At 37.3% G+C, this 17,233-nt stretch overlaps 1 long non-coding RNA gene across 1 annotated transcript in view; it reads right to left on the reverse strand.

Annotated features, from left to right (window-relative positions):
• Nucleotides 1-14,357, reverse strand: part of LOC128606590 (uncharacterized) — an 18,470-nt gene extending 4,113 nt beyond the window's left edge. The window contains exons 1-5 of the long non-coding RNA XR_008385708.1: nucleotides 13,888-14,357; nucleotides 1,391-1,417; nucleotides 1,254-1,289; nucleotides 1,061-1,109; nucleotides 588-830 (exon numbers count right to left, since the gene is read on the reverse strand). This is a non-coding gene — a long non-coding RNA (uncharacterized LOC128606590). The remainder of the gene's footprint in view (nucleotides 1-587; nucleotides 831-1,060; nucleotides 1,110-1,253; nucleotides 1,290-1,390; nucleotides 1,418-13,887) is intronic.
• Nucleotides 14,358-17,233: the final 2,876 nt, after the last annotated feature.

Genomic DNA, 17,233 nt, shown 5'->3' on the forward strand with positions numbered 1-17,233 from the left:
CACCCTGGACAGGGTGCCAATCCATCGCAGGGCAGAATCATACACACATTCACACACTACGGACACTTTTTGGACATGCCAATCAGCCTGCAATGCATGTCTTTGGACTAGGGGAAACCCTCGAAGCACGGGGAGAACATGCAAACTCTGCACACACAGGGCTGCGGTGGGAATCAAACCCTCAACCCTGGAGGTGTGAAGCAAATGCGTGAACCACTAAACCACCGTGCCCCCTATTGTTATTTTTATATTACAGAATTCAATCTCCAGTAATTGTGTGTTTTTTTTGTTTTTTGTTTTTTAACTTCACAAACTTCCAGTAATAGCACAGGAACATAAATGCAGCAGAAGTTGTCTTCTGCTTGTTATGTTCACATGTCCATGTCAGATGTTATTACAGTGTAGTAATTAGGGGTCTGCAGAAGTTCTGGCACCCCCATAAACCCACCCCTGGTATCCCATGGGACAGGGTTGATGGCTTTAGCACACAAATGCAAAAGACCATAAAACCATTTTTTAAAAATCTTATCAGTAAAACAATAAATCAGTAAATAATAAAATAGTATTGTATTTTCACATACACTCACCCTCCACTTTAATGGTACCCATGGTCATTCATATAATCCAGTCAGCCAATCATGTGGCAGCAGCACAGTGCATAAAATCATGCAGCCACAGGTCAAGCGCTTCAGTTAATGTTCACATCAAACATCAGAATGGGGGAAAATGTGTTTTGTTTGACTTTTACTGTGGCATGGTTGTTGGTACCAGATGGGCTGGTTTGAATATTTCAGAAACTGCTAATCCCTTGGGATTTTCACACACAGGGTCTAAAGAGAATGGTGAGAAAAACAAACAAACAAAAAAAAACATCTGAGCAACAGTTCTGTGGGTGGAAATGCCTTGTTGATAAGAGAGGTCAGAGGAAAATGGGCAGATTGGTTCGAGCTGCCTGGAAGTGTAGTACTGTGTGCATTTTTAGTACTGTAGTAACTCATTTAATTCCTCTTTACAACTGTGGTGAGCATAAAATAAGCTCAGCATGCACAAAACATCAAACCTTGAGGTGGATGAGCTACAACAGCAGAAGACCACATCGGGTTTCACGCCTGTCAGCCAAGAACAAGAATCTGATGTGATCATGGGCATAGGATATGAGAAACTGTACAGGTGAAGATTAGAAAATATATATATATATATATATATATATATATATATATATATATATATATATATCAATATATATATATCACCTGTTTTTTTTCAGTCTTCAAGTATCCAGTTTGGATCTGTAATTTGAATAATTCATTATTAAATACACATACAGAAAAAAAAAACATACAGGCAAGTGAAAAGTAGCCTAATAATGCTGTAAAACCACATACTGTACCTTACAAAATTGCAAAGGCACTTCATCCTGGACATGAGGAGGACAAAAAGCTCTCATCAACCACCAGTTCAGCCTCAACATCAACAAAAAATATTAATAATATACAAACTTCATTCTATATTACAATACTAATGCATTCCCACTCCTCTTAAAACTACTCATAAAGAAGAAATTAAAAAAGTCTGAGTCCACACTTAAGCTAAGCACTGTGTTACTCCTCTGACAAAAAAGGTATATTTCTCAGAAAGTATTAAACTATTCTTTAATAATCTAAGTTGTAGCAAAATGTAATAATCAAACGTTACTGTTCAATCTCTGGTGAACTGGGTTTTTGTGTGTGTGTGTCTATTTTAGGACATTAAAAATATTATTACATTATTTCATGCCATGAAATGTCTATTTCCAACACAAATTAACAGCAATAATATCAAACTGGCAAGAAATTAAACAAGTGTTCTGCTTTAAAACATTAATATTTAGTTAGGACCTCATTTCAGTTGATGTCCAGCACCAAAAGATCCTTGAGCAGAATGTGGTGCCAAAAAGAGCAACTGTAGAATAAAACCTTACAAGATGGGACTTCAACAAGTTCATCAGCATAGCTACTGTGGCCGGCCAACTGCACATTACATTTTAGAGCTCATTTGTTAATAAGTAATTACCGTCTGGATTGATTAGGTGGCGTTTTACACCCATTTTAATGGCTCTGCAATTGCAGTCAAGTTAACCGTGCGCTGAAGACTGTTTGATTGCCTCATCACAATGTCTCCTAACAACACATAAATCAACTCTTTTGATATATATTAGAGGCTGCTTTCAACACAAATGGACATTATTATGGCTCTGCCAGCTATGTATTAATGTCACTTGCGGTTTTCCAGATTGTACAGTTTAATCATGTTTAAGAAAGATGTATTCTGACCATTAGGGAACATTATGGAAAACCATGCGAGAGATAAGTTTACATTAGAACATTATGGAAAACCATGCGAGAGGTAAGTTTACATTAGAACATTAGAACATTATGGAAAACCATGCGAGAGGTAAGTTTACATTAGAACATTATGGAAAACCATGCGAGAGGTAAGTTTACATTGGAACATTATGGAAAACCATGCTAGAGGTAAGTTTACATGAGAACATTATGGAAAACCATGCGAGAGGTTAGTTTACATTAGAACATTATGGAAAACCATGCGAGAGGTAAGTTTACATTAGAACATTATGGAAAACCATGCGAGAGGTAAGTTTACATTAGAACATTATGGAAAACCATGCGAGAGGTAAGTTTACATTAGAACATTATGGAAAACCATGCGAGAGGTAAGTTTACATTAGAACATTATGGAAAACCATGCGAGAGGTTAGTTTACATTAGAACATTATGGAAAACCATGCGAGAGATAAGTTTACATTAGAACATTAGAAGATTATGGAAAACCATGCGAGAGATAAGTTTACATTACAACATTATGGAAAACCATGCAAGAGATAAGTTTACATTACAACATTTGAACATTATGGAAAACCATGCGAGAGAGAAGTTTAATACCTTTGCGGGTTCACACAATAAGTCACTGAGGTTGAAGATTTAACTGAAAATGTTAAAACGAAATGAAAGCTCAGGAAATAAATGTGGGAAAAGAAAATGATTTTTATGCTGTTTAATAAGCCTTGGCGGTTGCTCATGAGTAAGGATGAAATGAAACGAGAGAAAGGAAAAAAAGAAAAGCAAAAAAAAAATAATAAAAAAATAAAGGCTTTTCTTTCATTTACAGGATAAGATGTATGACTGAAATCGTGTATGTGATGTATCCCAGGGGTCATGGAATGTGATTTATGCAAAATTCCATTTTAACCTGCATATTACACTCACCTCTAACTCATAAGTTTGAATTATTCCTGGGATATATGAAATCCAGATCTGCAAACATGGTAGCTTGAAACTAAAGTGAATTCCAGTCCCCAGTTTAATTAATATTTATGACTCTATTTTCATGATCAAAACGCAAGCAAAAGATCCTGGAGTTGCCGTCGTTGGCAGAAATGTTTTATTTTCTGTGAACGTAAGTGCAGGCAGTAAAATGGCGAAGAATGACATTAAGTGTAAAAGCAGGTAGGGTTTCAATAAAAACACTGAGACTCAATTTATTCAGAAATATGCAGGAGCAGGAACATTTACACAAGAAATTTGGCATTCATGAAAGTCCAGTCCCCAGAGAGTTTTGAAGTATGTGAGAGCCGGAACAGCATGTAGGTGTAAAAGACTTCCGGCCAACAGTTACCTAAACACTTAAAACAGTTAAACATAGCAAGCATCCCTGTGTGATGTGCTTGGTGTCCATGATTACCTGGGTACAGTGTAGTTATATTTGTTCTCTGTTTCCATGTCAAACCATTTTTCTTTTCACCTCATACCTAACTCACTCTAATTTGCCTCCTTTTTCAGGTGCTGTTATGCTGCTGAATAATATATATATATATTATTATATATATATATTATATTATATATAATATATAATATAATATATATATATTATATATAATATAATAATATATATATATATTATTATATATATATATATATATATATATATATATATATATATATATATATATATATATAAATTGGTGTAGACCGTTTTGTCCTTATTTTGGCTTTCAGCTCTTTGTTAACTTTACCTTTTATGGAGTTTTGTGGGCATTACTAAACACAAAGCAGCTGTTACCTGAACACACTTTGAGCTTTAAAGATGACTGCCATTCATCAATTCTATGCACGTATGAAAGAAATCAGCGGTCGCAAACTTCTGTAAACCTGGCCAATGTGTTTCTTTCAGTTTGGCCTATGAAACATTTACACGCAACTAAAATGTACATTGACAAAAATGTATAAATGAGGCCCATTATGAAGAAGTGTGATTAGGAAAAAAATTCAATCAATCAGCCCCTCTTATTTCCCTTAACACCAAAGTCCTTTATTTGATTGTCCTTGATTTGATTGAATAATGATATTTGATTAGATTTTGGTGGCATGGTGGCTTAGAGGTTAGCACATTTGCTTCGCACCACTGGGGTTAGAGGTTTCCTCCAAGTTCTCTGGTCTCCTCCACCAGTCCAAAGAAATGCATTGTAAGCTGATTGGCATTTCAAAATTGTCTGTAGTGTGCAAATGTGTGTGTGATTGTGCCCTTCAATGGGTTGGGACCCTGTCCAGGGTGTCCCCTGCTTTGTGCCCGGAGTTCCATGGGATAGGCTCCAGGCTAAGCAGTATGAAAGATGGGTGGATGGATTATTTCACAATAATTACCTAATATTTTGAAACTTCAGTATTATTCCCTATAACTGAGAAGAATGTCTTTCCAAGACCAGGCATCAGCTCCCATGTCTCTCATTTGCAAATAAATACAGTGCAACCTTGCCAATGTTATTCATCTCTACAGCATGGCAAAGTTGCAATTGTAGCTTCATATAGTAATAGCTGATCTTGGTACTTAAGTACATTAGACTTTTTCCTCCTTAAGTCATTTGCCTTAGACACTCCATAATAGCACATAGATATGCAGATTTGCACTCAAAGGGCTAAATGTTTGTCTCTTTTCCTGTTCCAAAAAAAAGTGCCTTTAGGCTATAACATAAAATACACTAGATATAAGAATCATTAGTACAAATATTGCTACATGCATGTGTTAGTAAGGTGAAAGTGCAACTTGTGCCTCAGCTCTGCTAGATAAATAATTGGGCTGTAGGCCTGCAGGTGTGTCAGATGTTACAGATCTCTCTGCTTTGAGTTGCTCTCTGGCCCTGTATAGCAATGGCGAAAGCTCTGCTCACAGCAAGGACATTGATTCAATCTATCTGTCCTGCCTCGAAGGCCTACACCGGCTATAAACTGAAATTTACACCATGTTCACGATTTCTCCAAAACATACACATACACACACGAACCAAAAAGCTAATCTATTCAACCTCTCTTCCACCTCTCTTGGTTTTTCTGTCATTGAATTTATTTTGCTCTGTGCTAACTACTTTATAACAAGTATTAAAGTTGTACCTTGATGTTCGTCTTTTTCCTCCGTAATTTTTACTGTTGTACTGAGTGGAGTGAGACTTGAACCTTTTCTGAGTTTTATTCACAGTGTGTGTGTGTGTATGTTTTTGCACAGGTTTGTCATGTGGGCTGGGATTCGAACCGCCAACCCTACAATTAGTGGACAACCCACTCTACCACGTGAGCCACAGCCACCCACACCTTATCTTATCATTTGCTTTCATGAATCTATTTTAAACTAGAAATTAAAGAAATTATATTGTACTGAAAAGCACAAATCCCACCCCATGTATGAGTCAAAGAAGGTTACTGAGCTTGGAAATTTTTTTTGCATTATGTAAGAAACCACTCTTTAAAGGTTTAAAATTCTGAAAATGAATGAATGTTTGGTAATTATGATCAGATCTGATGCTGGTAAAAAAAAAAAAAAATGGACGCCAGTGAATGTGGAAAACAATATTAATATATAATATTTTTATGACAGTTTTTGGACATTAGTTTGTTAGTTTAGTTAGTTTAGACATAGGTCCATAGTTCTCTATGGACCTATATGTAACTTTTTTAATTGACACACAAGGGTTAAGTTTGATGGGATCGCTAGTTAAAGTTTGTAAATTAGCTTGTTAAATTATCTAGCTAGTTAAGATTTGTTTTTACTACTAATAGGTCAGTTAGCTAGTTACGTTTTCTAATTTAGCTAGTTAATTAACTCGCTAGTTAAGTTTTGTAAAAATGTAATAATTTATAAATTAGCTAGCTTGTACCATTTAGTAAAATAGTTTTTTAAATGAGCTAGTTGGTTAAGTTTTGTTTTGTGGCTTAGCATTCATTCCAAAAGTATTATAAAACATTAGCTAACCTGCAAGCCGAATTCTAGGTTTGTCTGAGTTAGCAGAACATTTTCCTTCAGACCGATTGCTTAGCGAATTAACCAGTCATGTAGGATCAGGCACGATGAACTTGTGGTCAGCTCTTTGAACCACTTACAAATCTTTACTCTTGAATACTTGAGTATGTTTAACTGTAGATACTTTTGGATTTTAACTCAAATACACATACAGTTTCTCTGAATTTTATCCACCCCTGATTAATGCTTAGGCTTATAGATGCCACAGATGCCAGACACATGACAGAGGATGTGTTTTATCGTGAAATTTCTCATCCAGGATACTGTTGATGAGGGGAATACATTCCTCAACACATCATCAAGAGGGACTAAGGTGTTGTAGAGATGTAGACATAGCAATCATTCTCTGATTTCCACAGAGTGTAAGACAATGAAATGAAAGAGCGATAAAGGAAGGACAGAAGAATTTGTTTTGACAAACGTGTGCTGGATCATGCGCGTGCCTCACAGGGCCTGGTGTCACAGATCTGTCTTAATTACAGGCATTCTGAGAGCAGCCCTGTTTGTTTCTGTGCCTAATGAGTTAGATGGGGATTAAGCACTGTGTTCTGGGCCAATTAGTGCACCGATTCCCAGAGCGCACAAGTCTTTGGCCACACACAAGCAGCTCTCTAAAGAAAGTCACAATTAGGGAATCAGAGTGAGAGACTAGACATAACCAGGTTATAATAACTTTATGTTATCTTAAGAATGATCATTCCTCATATGGGAAGATAATTGTTGTCTTTGTATTTATTTAATGGTGCCAATCAATAATCTCATAATTCGCATATGAATTTTTTTTTTTTAGACACTTCAGTGTTTAGTTTCACACATTTTTACACAAAGCATAAATTTTTATTTTTGTGTTTTTTCATGTTTTTTGTATTTGTTTTGTTTACAAAACATGTTATGTAATGCATAGGGTATTATTTCACGTGATTCTTTTTTCTCCACACTGTAAAACATTTCAAGTGGTTACACACTGTAAAACATTTCAAGTGGTTAAACTTAGAAATGAAAGTTCATCTGCTGCTTTAAAAATGTGAGTAAACTCAACTTGAAGATAACCTATGTTTCAACTCAAAAAGTTACATTTTACAATTTTTCCAAGTCAAAACAACGGATTACTTTAATTTTAATTTTTGAAAACGCATAAACTTGAGTTCAATATCTAAAAATGCTCATGACAATTAGAGTTAAAGAGAAGAAATAAGTTCACATAACTTAATGGGGCTATCATGTTTTACACTGTGCAATACATGATTTTTTCACGTAAATTTTTCCTTACATAGGGCATATGATTTTATTTTTCCACATGTGATTTTTCATATGATTTATTCATTTTCACATTAGGTTTCCCACATATGGTTTTATATTAACACATTATTAACATACAGTATAAATTCATGCAAATTCACATGTGCAATTTCATGGCAATAATATAGTGAAATGCACCTTCACATATTTTTACATGTGAGATCACATATTATTCACATCATCATATGTAAAAAAAAAAAAAAAAAACATGAAATGTACAGTATGTGAAGAGTAGTTCACCTCTGCAAGTGGTTGCTTTTCTGCTCCTGATTAACTGAAAGTGTAGCTCAGTCTTTCTCAGAGTGAAGGCTGGGGAACCCCATGGGTCCATGAAGCTTAGTCAGTAAGTCTGTGATTTTTTTTTTTTTAAAAAAATTAATTTAATTTAGTTACATCAGTGGAAATTACAACCCACCATTATCAAAGTTGTATTTTTTTATTGATCTTTTTTTTTTGACTGGTCTCTTGAATCAAATTGGTTTAATCAAAACCTTAAAATGAAAAAACAAGTAGGCCTATAAATACTAGCCGAGAACATGTACTGTTGATGGAAAATTCAAGAATAAAACCCCCTGTGGATCCAATAAATAGGCAGAATGTTTGAATAATGAGTCTAATATTTGAATAGCTCATAAAATAAATTTGTACCAAAGGGTCAGTGGAATTTCTTTTTATAATTAAAGGAGTCCCTGTGTGCAAGACATTTGAGAACCACTGATGAGTAGTAATTATCTGACACAGAACTTTTTAACAACCACAGTTTAAAGCTGGCACTTTTGCATGCGAGTTAGATTTCTCTCCGGCCTTCGGACATCTATTTCCACAATCAATTATTTCAAGGGAAACACTTTGAGTGAGTTGTCTCTTTATTTTTCAGGAGTCAAACAAAACAATGCAAGACAATTATCTACTAAACAAACTGTTAGCTATTTATTTGTCAGGCCGAAAGAACAAGACTGGTCTTTGAAACAGAGCAGATCAGATCCTGGGTGGTCTCGAGAATTACAAGACTAAGCATCCGCTATTCTTCCCGTCTGTCCTCATTAAGTCTCATTAAAGCAGAGATTCGGGAAGGAATTGAGATAGCGCAGACATTCATTTGCCAGTGAGCAAGTGACACTATTAGTGTCAGGAGATGAAGCTCATGATTTCCAGGGGCAGGATATGAAATCCTGTTTCATGGCCGTACCCACTTCTCTATCTGAGATAAATAAATAAAAAAATCACGTAGGATTCTATTACCAGCGTTTTCACGCTGGCTTTCTTTAAATGCCAGCATTGCCACGCCGACCTGCCAGATAAATTAAAAGCATTTAAAGATGTCTAATGCACTCATCTGCGTCTTCCTCCATCTGGCTGGAGAAAAGGGAGGTGCTGTTTGAGGCGTGACCACCTTCTGCTCCTTTTAAATGACATATAGTCTGTAGACAGACACATGCGGGCTGGTGGAATAAGTGGATTTAATTAGTTTTATCCTTAGCATTCAAGGTTAGTGTGACCTTAAGATTGCAATTAACTAGACACCAAGAGATGGGTAGGATGTTAGACACGCCGTGTGAAATATCAAAAGTGCCTATTTGTTAAAGATGGGACACACTGAAGGGTTGAAGGAAAAACAAACTGAGCCAGATGGATGTATAATAATACATCAGGAATGAATTTCCAAAGCTCAAGAAAAAAAAAAAAATGACAGCTTAATAGAATGAATAAAACAGTGAAGAAAGTGGTCTCTTTTTTTCTCTTGTTTTTATGTCTTACCAAAGAAGTCATGAAAATATTCTCAGCAGTTTCACTCAGGATGTGCGGAATTTCCAGACCGCATCCATTTCAAGGCTCTGATAAAATATACAGAAATGTACCTTATCATCTGCTGAATCACAGGAATACTGAAAGCTTCTAATAAAAAAGTGTTTGAAGTGTAATGTCTAAAAAACACAATAGCACCTACAGGAAGCATGAACATGATAGCCGCCTGTAGAAAACTGCTTCCTGCTTTTGTTTTGTGAAGTGCTTTTGTTATCACACTGCTTAAAAATCTTCTATCATTTTGCACAGCTGAAAACATGAAGAACTGAGACTCTGATCATTGCATATCAAAACCTGCAAGCCTCTTACATCCCACAATATCTGGAGGTTTTTTTTTCTCTCACAAAGGGGAAGCTTTTTTTTCCTTTTCCAATGAAACAATTCCATGTGCTGTTCTACTTCCCCACTGATTCACATTCACGAATCCACTACAACAGATACCCTGGGACTAACCCCAAGAGTTCAATTATTTGCATGTTATCCGTTGAGACTCTGTTTTAAGTTGGCTGGGATACAATCTATTTTTTTTACGGTGTTCTTTTTCGTCAGGAAAACTAAAAGAAATTTAAATAAAAAAACCTCCTTCAGCTGCTTACCCATCATCTCCTCTTTATTGTGTCCTGTACCTGCAATAGACTTAATCTGGACTTTCATTCTGGAGGAAAATCATTGAGCTAAAGGTCAGAACTGGAGAACAGACATAACCGTAATGTATCATCATGTACAGCATTGCAGTATCTCCTCTTTTAAGAGCCTCTGTAAATGCGTCTGGACCACAAATACCACTGGCCGCCTGGAGCGTCCTGTCCATTACAGGAAAAATGGTCCATAAAACATCTGATTCCAATTAGCAGAAGAAAACCGTCCATAATGACTATTTGATTTACATCTTCAATATTGGACTCCATGGCCTCACCAAGGTCAATAGCACTCAAAACTCAGAATGAACATTAGATGGGGCTATAACTGATCTCAATAGAAGGCTATTAACCCTGCTAAAGCGTATGTTTCTTTTCTTTTTTACTTACCAATCAACTAGCCTTCTATTGGAAAAGTTTTTTGGCAGCTAACTAGCGGGACATATTTATTGAGAATAGTGATAACTGGTTGGCAATTAATGGTATGTCACTGCACATACTGTACACAACTGAGTGCAAAAAAAATTGCATACCCTTGGGACAAAATGAAAAACATAAAGACATCGAATTTATAGTAAAATATAAATTTTTTATTTGGTTTATTTATTATTTATTTTTATTTATTATTATTAATTTAATTTAAATTTAATTTAGTATAATTTTTTCCCCTTATTACTAGTAACATAAATAACCTAATATTTGCATTTCCTAGTCTTCATGCGATGCATGTGTCTCTATATATCAGGAAGGATGTGTCTCTATATATCTATATATGCATCACATGTATCCTTCCTGATATATATTTTTAGCTATTTTTTTTTAAATTCTTATTTATTTTTTTATTAAACAGATGTACTGTATATTTTCCCCATTCAAAAACTTACAGATGCAATCACTTGTATTTAACCACATGTTCCACAGGACCAGAAAAATTTTCATGGTGTAACCAAAATTAATTTTGTACTAACAGATATGAAACAGTATATCCACAACATATACAAACAAAGCTTAAAGAAAGAAAGAAAGAAAGATGCAAACAGATGGCATTACTAAGATGAGCCTTTTCATTTTTGTCCATTTTACACTGAAGCTTTGGTAATGCTATTCCATACAGTAAAATGTCCCTGCACTGCTTCTTATCTACACAGCAGGCAGCAGATACATTGTGGCTTTTGGAGCTCAGTGCTCAATCGCACCGCGCTGAAAGCAGAGCTACGTGATCACTTAGAATCTTTTGAAGGAGACATGAATTGATTCATCCACACTGTCCTCCACAGCAGAGCTGAGCTGTCTGCAAAAGAGCATTATCCATTTTTCGTGTTATTTCCACACGCCCTTATCTTCCTTTTCTCTTTCTTTCTTTGAAATGGCATGGCAGAGCACTCACTACTTCTTCCTTTTGCCAACGAGACCTTCAAACTCAAATGCATGTGAACAAACACACACACACACACACACACACACACACACACACACACACACAAAACGCACACATACTTAAGAAATGTGAGACACAAAAGCTTTTTCAAATGCCCAGAAATGCTCTTGTGGTCTAATCCACCACCCACATGTTAGTGTAGTGTGAGGGTGATGCTCCAGCAGCAAGCAAATGAGCTTGGTTAGTTGCATCCATCCATTTTCTGTACCGCTTATCCTAAACAAGGTCGTGAGGGAGCCTAGAGCCTATCCCAGGAGACTAGGGGTGCAAGGTGAGATACATCCTGGACAGGATGCCAACCCATCACAGGGCACAGTCACTCACACACACACACACACACACACACACACACACACACACTCACATACACACACTCACACACCCATTCACACACTATGGAAAATTTGGAATCGGCCTACAGTGCATGTCTTTGGACTGGGGGAAGAAACTGGAGTACCTGGAAGAAACCCCCCAAATCATGGAGAAAACATGCAAACTCCACACAAATTTAAAAATAAAATTATTTAAAAAATAATTGCATGCTCCTCCCCTCTCTCTGCATTGACTTATATATAAATAAAATAAAACTCTAAATGAGTTAGGATGGAGGATATTCCAATAGGAATTTATTAGCTCTAACTCCACTGAATCTCAGGAAGGCTCAGGAAGCCCCCAAAGCATGAGAAGAACATGCAAAAAGAGAAGATTCAAACCCCCAACCCCAGAGGTGCGAGGCAAACATGCTAACCACTAAGCCACTGGAGGTTAGATTAGTAGCTACAGCATGCACAGTGATTAACAGATTACATTAAAAAACCTTCCTGAGCATCTGAGACTCAGTGGCATTAGACTTAATAAATTCCCATTGGAATATCCTACATCCCAACTCATTTAGAGTTTTATTCTGGGACAAGTAGATGCAGAGAGAGGGGAGGAGCATGCATTTATTTATTTATTTATTTAAAAAATCATTTGTACAAATCTTATATTCATTCAGATGTTTTCATGCTTACAACTAAGGCATCGCACAAGTTAAGCCTGACAGCACTAAAAGCACTTCAGAACTACGTACAGAGTAAAGTGGTAAATGATTGCAGGAAGATTAGAAGGAGCAACACTTAAACACAATATTTGGATGAAGTGCTAGTTACAACAATTGGTCATAAATCAAATAGTCATGACCTAAGTGATATAAACTTAGGTTGGAACCAGGGATTTGATATAATCACTAAATTATTTTACCAAATGAGAATGGCATTAATATGTCAGGAAGACTTCAGCTTGGAGCACATGAAATATATTTATACTGAATTATGTGTGATGTGCTTAGTGATTCTGGTGTTTAATTGTTGGTGCTGTATTTTCATTATACCTGTGTGAAATTAGTGGTTGTCTGGTACAATGGTATAACTGGAGGACATGATCTCAAACATAAAGAATAACAGCCAGGTTTTGCTGTTAGCTACTAATAACAAGAGAGCAAGGACTTCTTTTCCTGAGGTGTGAGGCAAATGTAGTCAAGCTCAATGGCCACTCAATGGCCTTCTGCCCCCTCACGTGTGTGAGTGTGTGTGTTTGTGTGCACTCGCTAAAGATGCTCGCGTTATTATATGCACCCTGTTAGATTATCCCATGCTGAGCCATTCTTTATTAAATTACACATCACCTGAAAGATGTTCACCGTGGATAAAAAGACTTTTTAAATAGATTCAGAAATACAGAAGCTTTGTCGTCTTCTCGTATTGTGCATTCCTATAATTTGACTCTAGTTTACATCACATAGTAATCATAGTGAGATGGTAGAACTTAAATGGTAGCTGAGACACATTTTTTTCCCTGGCAACATTCTGATAAATCTCTTTTGTTGCATATTCATCTCCATTTTCGCCCCCTCAAACTTATGAAAAACAGCCTTGAGCGCATATGCTGCACATTAGACAGACGATTTAGTGTAATTTCCAATAGGAATTGGGTCAATTTGCTATAGGATTAAATAGCTCCTAACTGAATAGGGTCACTCATGAATAAGAAAGGAGGGGGTCTGTCCAATAATATTTAGTCAATTTACATAGCATTAGATAAATGACTGATGGGATTTCAAGTGGTAGATTAAAATATATCATAATAATTGGCAGCAGAGTGCCTCCAGATCAACATGGTAACCTCAGCGCTCAGGACAGTTTCTTTCGCTCCAGTCCATTACAGAGGCCTAATTAACTCAGCATGGGTCAGAACCTGAAATAACGTTTGCACAGACTATTTTTTTCCAATTTCAAACTTTCATTACTGCTGCCTGTTTCTCACTTTTACCTTATTAACCACCGTTTGCAGATGATTAACACAGCAGAGTCTTCGTACCTGTGGTTCTTTTATCCTTCTGTAATGAGGTGCTTCTGGAGGTTCCCTGATGGACTAGTGACTAGCATCCGCCGTGGCCCAGGTTTGATTCCCGGTCAGGGAACCAACCTTAGCTACTGGAAGGTTGCGTGGGCCAGAGCACTCTCAGTGATGGGCCCAAGCCTGGTAAATGGGGAGGGTTGCATCAGGAAGGGCATCTGGTGTAAAACTTGTGCCAGAATCAAAATATGTGGACGGGTGATCCACTGGGATGACTTCGAATGGGAGCAACTGAAAGAGAAAAAAAATGAATGCTTCTGAATCTCTTAGTCTTCACAGAGACAAAAGCGTGTTACTAAATGATCACCGATTCCTTTGTGCTCTTGGTCACTCTAGTGTTGAGTTTCCGATAAAAAGAGATCTAATCAGTAATATATCCAAATAGTATTTGATGTAGAATGTCTATTAAATATGATCAACACAATACAAAAAGCGGGCGCACAGTGGCTTAGTGGTTAGCACGTTCGCCTCACACCTCCGGGGTTCGATTCCCGCCGGGGCCATGTGTGTGCGGAGTTTGCATGTTCTCCCAGTGCTGCGGGGGTTTCCTCCGGGTACTCCGGTTTCCTCCCCCAGTCCAAAGACATGCATGGTAGGCTGATTGGCGTGTCTAAAGTGTCTGTAGTGTATGAATGGGTGTGTGAGTGTGTATGTGATTGTGCCCTGCGATGGACTGGCACCCTATCCAGGGTGTACCCCGCCTTGTGCCCGATGCTCCCTTGGATTGGCTCCAGGTTCCCCCGCGACCCTGATGAAGAAGTAAGCGGTAGAAGATGGATGGATGGATGGACAATACAAAAAGCAATAAAACAATGTGATTATACTCAACATTTCATTCAGATTTTCTCGTCTATATATACATCTTCATGAATGATTTTCTCTGGTGGAAGGAAGAACGGAAATTCATTTAGATAAATAATGGAACAGCAAACTCCCACAAGCTCTCTGTTCAATATAAGCTTTTCAAGCTGCATTAGTGCATTTTTCTATAAAGGAATGCCATCTGCCTGTTGAGTTAGGAGAACTGTGCAATGTGATAATAAGCAGCAGCAGTACAATGATGAGCTCAATCCCACATATAAATGCTAATGTTTAATGTAAAGTACCTGACATTAGTCATTTTGTCTCTGCACTTAAAGCTGCAGTACTGAACTTTTGCCTCTCTATAGCCATCACTGTTTAAAATATAAAATTGCAAGTTACTTGCAGAGTTTTTTGTTGTTATTGTTGTTGCTTTTTACATGGGTTGTGCTTCGGCAGTGCTCCTCTGCGCAGATGAATCTGATGGTTTGAGGTCTTCGTATCGGTTGTATATTAGCTTCAATTCTTGACAACAGAGGTAGTGGAGGAGACAGTTTTTTTGGAGTGGAGGCGAGTTGCTCTCTCGCATAGCTAACAGAAAATAAGTGCAATTCCAACCCGACGGCTCAAATTATAAATCCTTATTATATTACTGAACTTGCGGCCATTGCTCATGAGGAATGGGCTAAGATTCCTCAGGAATGCTGCCAGAAGCTATGCATCTTGTTTGCAGCAGGTCATCACAGCAAAAGGGTGCTCTACTAAGTACTAAATATGCTTGCCATGAAGGGGTTGAATAATTTTGAAACTGGAGAAGTCATTATAAGTTGCATTTTCAGTTGAATTTGGGGAAACCACTTGAAGCATTCGTTGTGTTGAACTATTTCAATTGCTTTTGTTTGATTTGTTCATTGCAAACAGCTGAAAGTCTGTCAATTTTGACAATAAACCTGATTTGCAATGAGGGTTGAATAATTTTGATTGCAACTGTATATAATCGAAAATATAAAGTTGAATTTATCCATCAGAAGTATTTTACTATGTTAGCTTCCATCCTGAGGTAACGGTAAATTCATTTATGTGAGGTTGTGTTTGCAGAGAGCTTACTGCATTAAAACATGCTTAAGTAACTTTTGGTTATTCAGCCAGTTAACAGTAAATCTATTAACCAGCTGAAACATATTACCTAGGTAGCACTGAAGAGATGAGGACCCTGTCCCAATACTAGAAATGTGCTGGGACGGTCCATTGCGCAACAGGAAGATTGCAGCACATCTCAATTCTCGCAAAGACGTGTTCTATGTCCTCCTGTCCTTCCAGGTTCATTCTTTCAAGGCATCCTGGAAAGACCGGTCTTCATGAGAATACAAGTTATTTATGACAACAGTGCACTTCTTTTTTTCATCAAAAAAACTTACTCCCTTATGCACAAAAGTGTCCACAGAACATATGGTATAAGGCAGCTGAATCTGATCCAACTATACTTATAATTCAGTTAACTTTAAAAAGAGACATATATTTGTACTTAGTCTGTATAGTACTTTTCCTAAACACTATGCTCGACATAGACTTACAGTCCACATAATAAGACTGAACTAGACAATGATTTTAAATGAAGTTCACAGTGTATAAAAGGTGATAGTGTGTCTTTCAATGGGTACAACACAAAATAAGTGACAAAAAGGTTTTCAGAAATATCTTTGTTCATTGTTCTTTGTTTGCTCTACAAGTTCAGCAGAATTCCTCTCCATTTTTCTTTGTAATTTAGTCACCTGCTAATCACCACCCACCGGCCAGCTCACCCTCTATCGCATGACAGTCACAAACTGAGGAGGGTGTACAATAACACATGCAGCCAGTCACAACTGCTGCTCATGCTGCATCACAGGTTTCACTTGAAGGAAAGCGCTATCTTCCCTCTTCCGCATACATGAGCTCAAAGATGGTTGTCATTGGTTAGTATTGCTGTGATTGACAGGGAAGAAAGTAACACCCTTGTACCCAGAAAGCATGAACAATTTTGCTCCCTTGGCTCTGAGCCAGGTGGGGGGCACAGTGGTTTAGTGGTTAGCACGTTTGCCTCGCACCTTTAGGGTTGGGGGTTTGATTCCTGTCCTCCCCCCCAGCCCAAAGATATGGGTTGTAGGCTGATGCATTGTTGGGTGATTTCCAAATTGTCTGTAGTGTGTGAATGTGTGTGTGTGTAATTGGGTGCCCTGCGATGGGTTGGCACCCCATTCAGGGTGTCCCCCCACCTTGTGCCCTGAGTTCCCTGGGATAGTCTCCAGGCTCTCTGTAGGATAAGTTGTATGGAAAATGGATGGATGGATCAAAATATAAGATGTTTGCATAATTAACACCATATGTATCAGATTCATTGCTTGAGTTTCCCTACCTCTAAACAAAGTTTTAAAGACTATATCTATTTTTCCCCAATTAAACCAAAATTAGCTACTTTAAATTGCTGTATGATGATAAAAGTGGGTCTAATGAAAAGGCCCATGAC

The sequence above is a fragment of the Ictalurus furcatus genome, chromosome 4 (genome assembly GCF_023375685.1).
Source record: "Ictalurus furcatus strain D&B chromosome 4, Billie_1.0, whole genome shotgun sequence".
In the NCBI taxonomy this organism is placed as follows: Eukaryota; Metazoa; Chordata; class Actinopteri; order Siluriformes; family Ictaluridae; genus Ictalurus; species Ictalurus furcatus.